The sequence below is a fragment of the Triticum urartu genome, chromosome 5 (assembly GCF_003073215.2).
Source record: "Triticum urartu cultivar G1812 chromosome 5, Tu2.1, whole genome shotgun sequence".
In the NCBI taxonomy this organism is placed as follows: domain Eukaryota; kingdom Viridiplantae; phylum Streptophyta; class Magnoliopsida; order Poales; family Poaceae; genus Triticum; species Triticum urartu.
In genome coordinates, this window is record NC_053026.1 from 123,516,824 (window position 1) to 123,521,242 (window position 4,419).

Genomic DNA, 4,419 nt, shown 5'->3' on the forward strand with positions numbered 1-4,419 from the left:
TGTATATGTTCTGTTGTTCGTAGTCCAACAACAAAAAATGTAGAAGCAACCTCTAAAAAACGTGTAGACGTGCATGTATCTGTGTAACATCCCAAAATTCTAAATTTTGGAATGTTATAAACAAATAGATAGATTTGATTGATTGTTTGATTGATTGCGTGAAATTGAGTGAAATTCGAATTCTTTTGAAAGTTAAATGAGAGGGAATAAAAGGACTTTCCCAAACTTTCATATTTGCTTTCTGATCTCTATGAATTCAAATGCTTTTCAAACACTAAACCCCGGAGAGAAGATGACATGACTTCTTTCATTTATTTAAATGACAAGGGGTGTTGAAAATATTTGAATTTCATTTGAAAATATTCCAATTCTGAAACTTTATGCGACTCAATGATTTTCACGAGAGAAGATAAAATGACTTCTTCAAATTATATGAAATATGAGTTGGGAGTTTCAAAGAATTAAATTCAAAGTTCTTTGAATTTATTTTATTTTCAATTTGGAATATTAGATCATCATGCATATCTTATTTTCTTGCTTTTTGGTCGATCCTAGAAATTTCACGCAGCTCAAGGACCTTCGGAGAGAGTTGGAGATTTCATTATTTTCTTATTTGAGAGTTTTCTCGAATTTGAAAAAAGGGTCATTTGATTTATTTATTTTATCTTCAATAATTTTTCCGTTATAAAAAATATAAGAGAGGGAATAATATGACTTTCCCAAAATATAGGAAAAATGAAGATTTAATAAATAGATCAAATTTCGTTTTCCGGAGTTTATTTGCATTTTATTTGGATAGGGAAAAATGCGCGTTTTCAAAAATTGCTTTTAGGCCCGTAGAAAAGTTCATTTTGTTTGACTCATTTTTAGAAGTCGGGGAAAATTTACTTTATTAGTTTTGAAGTTCGGTAGATTTTGTTTTTCTATGTTTTTCCGAGAGCGAAACCATTTAAAAAAAAACCTTCAGCGCCTTGGGCCAAAGGCCCAAGCCGCCGGCCGGCCAGCCAAGGCCAAGGCCATCGCCGCACCGCGTGCGTGCCCAGGCTCCAGGAGCCGCCGCCTTTGCCTTTTGGAAGTTCTAGTAGGACTTTTGTCCTACTTCCGTTTATTCCGTTTCTTTTTCTAAATCTTTCCTACTCCTATTTTTATTTCTTGTCCCCTATCTCAAGTGTCCTCACCCCTTCCCAATATAAATACCCAAGCACCCCCCTCTAAATCATCAAACCGAAAGCCTAGAGCTCCATCCCACCCTGCGCCCCACGCCCCACGCCACGCCGCCGCACCACCCAAGCCGCGCCTCACCCCGCGCCTCTCACCCGCGCCGCGCCCTGCGTCACCCGCCGCCGCGCCCCTCAACCGCGCCACGCCGCCTCGCCCGCCGCCTCACCCGCGCCGCCGCCGCCCTGCGTCACCGCCGCCGCCGCCCTGCGTCACCGCCGCCGCCGCACCTTGCCGCGCCGCCGCCGCCCTGCGTCACCGCCGCCGCCTTGTGCACCGCCGCCGCCGCCCAACGCCGCCGTCGCCGCCGTTCGCCGGAGGTACCGTGCCGCGTCTCTTCTTTCCCTCGGTTCGGTTTTTCTTATAAACCGTTCCGATTCTTTTCTTCTCTACCGATTCGTTTCTTCGCCAAACCGTTCCGGTGTTCTAGATTGGTTTTTCATTTCGATCTCTTTTTCCGTAAACCCTAGATCGGTTTTCGTTCTTCTTTCGGACCATTCGTCTCAACGAACGTGATCACCGGATTCTTCTAGGTTAACGACGTCCGTTCGTATAACCGTTCTTCTTTTTCTTCTCGTCGGATTTATTCCGCGATCGCGATCTCAGATTCGATCATCGTTCTAGTTTATCTTCTCGCCCGTTTATCGGAATCAGGTGATTCAAGCGCCTGGAGTTTCGTTTTGAAATCGCCGTTCCGTCTAATCAACTTGAACAAGCTTTTGCTACAGTAAAATTTGACCTAGTTTCAACTTGCTAGAACCAAGTTGTTTTCTGCCGCCGTTTGTTTTCCGTTTCTTTGTTCGGTTCGTTCTTTCTTTGCAACCGAAGTTCTTAAGTTGAACTATCTGGTTCGTTCTCTCGTTCGAGTTTTACCTGTGCATTAGATGAGTACTTATTATGTGGTTACAATTGCTTGATTACGATAGATTGACCGGAGTGTGACGAGTAGATCTATCAAGAGTTTTGAGTGCGCATCATCTTCATCAACATTGCAGGCAAGTTCACACTTTGATCATACATTTTCTACAACCCATGTTTTATTGCATTAGATCAATCCTCACACATTGCATGATTAGGATCTAATTAAATTGTGGGATGGGAAGTAGATGAGGTAGTACCTATTACCTGTATTATTATGAAACCTTTGGGAGTTACTTCTACGTTTGCTTATTATTATGCCATGCTATGCTAGTAGACGTGGATTGGGTGAGTGATATCCATTACAGATGTGAGTTGATAATTTTAAAAGGTTTATCTAAGGTGGCAACTTAAACACACATCTGGGTGGATTGAGGCACCTGATGTCTATCAGGACTTGCCTGTTTTTTTGGGACCGCCACCCAGGCTCAAAGGGATCATAAGATCTTTCATGCTAGAAACTTCCGTGTGCAGCCACAAGCCATTATGGGCTCTGGCATAGTTGACTAAGTTGTGCGAACTCTTACGGGGTGGACTAGCAGATGTAGGGGTTGTAGGTGGTACGGTCTACCCCACATGTAAGGTGCTAGCGCTTCTGAAAGACTGTGTCTCGGTCATCCGTCTTCTCAAACACCATGTAGTGCGAGAAAACAAACGGAGGCGACCGAATCTTGTGGGGAAAAGTGCGCAAACCTCTGCAGAGTAACAAACTAATCATGATTAGCCGTGTCCCCGGTTATGGACAACTTGAGTATCTAGTACTTGAATGTCATTGTGAATCTCAACATGTTACTTCTAATTAATGTTGTTGGGTTTTAATTATTTTTAATTGGGATTGAGAATGCTGTCAACCATTCTCAATGTTTCACAACCACCATGATAGTAATTAAATTTATTCCTTTGCAGTAGGGAAAAATTGGCTTTACGCAAAAACCTTATAACCATAGAGCTTTTCCACCAGCCAAATATGCATGTAGTGATAGCCATTGTTCATCATTCTCTATGGTGTGAATTTGCCAGTACATTCAATGTACTGACCCGTTTCGGGCTGCAACGTCTTATGTTGCAGGTTTCTTACGACGAGTAAGTGATACGTTAGGGTTACGATTTCTACACTCAACTTTGCCGTTGGTGTTGATGGGAAACCACAACCTTGTTGCTTCCGCTATATTTGGATTGAGGTAATAGTATTTACGTTACTTTATACATGTGATTTAACTCTGTTATAAATCCTTCGAGTACTGTGTGTGTCAGCATACTGATCCAGGGATGACACATAAGCACAGAGACTTGATCCATTCGGGTCGGGTCGCTACAAGATGGTATCAGAGCACATGTTGACTGTAGGACGTGACCCTAGAAACTGGCAAGCCCATAGGAAAGATTTTTCTCTACAACTTTCCCTTTCAAAAAGATCTTTTACCTCTCTCTTCTCTTCCGAGCTTATTCAAAAAAATTCTCTTTAGTGTGACCATACCCCTTTCCCCTTTTTGACCACTCGAAGATTCGACTGATGAGACCACTCCAAGATGTACAAGATATCGGACAACCGAGACCATTCGGAATGAAGAGGATTTTACCATACACTATGCTAATGGAAACTACAACGGTTGAAGACTCCGAAGACTAGGAGAATCTGAAGGCTCTGAAGAATCCCTAGATTTGTATGGCCTAGGAAGGCTACCCTTATAGAACTTGGCAGACTATGGAAGCTGTCAATACCCGAGATCAAGGTGTATGGGAGAAAGACCGAAACAAGGAGCATGAGAACTCAAAGTTCTGTTAAGAAAAACCCTAAGGCAGAAGATATCAACTATGGAATGATAGCTCATGAATGACAAGAGCAGAAACATGGTTATCCGTGATGTCATCGCCCGCTGATGCTACTGTCACCGTGCTGAGTTAAGGATGCATTTCTTCAGAATGGATTTGATGGAAGAAGGCTGATGGAGCACCTAATAGTAAGATGAAGTTTTAACCTTAGCCGGTGTAACACCAGGGTCTGGAGTAGTACATCAAGAAGTTTAAGGTGGAGCTCCAGGAAGTCGTATTAGATAAGGAAGCATTTCGTGAAGAACTTAAGACCAGAAGTTGAAAGCAGCCAAGCTAGAGAAGTAAAACCTTGAGATACCGGAGATTTGTCAGGAACTGGAGGACAGTATGACCATGGCTCATACCAAGGATGTTGAAACCCAGAAGTTTGAAATGCAACTCCAGAATATTCAAGGATGTCATGAGAGACTTCGCGTCAACAGAGTTGATCTGGCGAAAGGACTTGAGAAA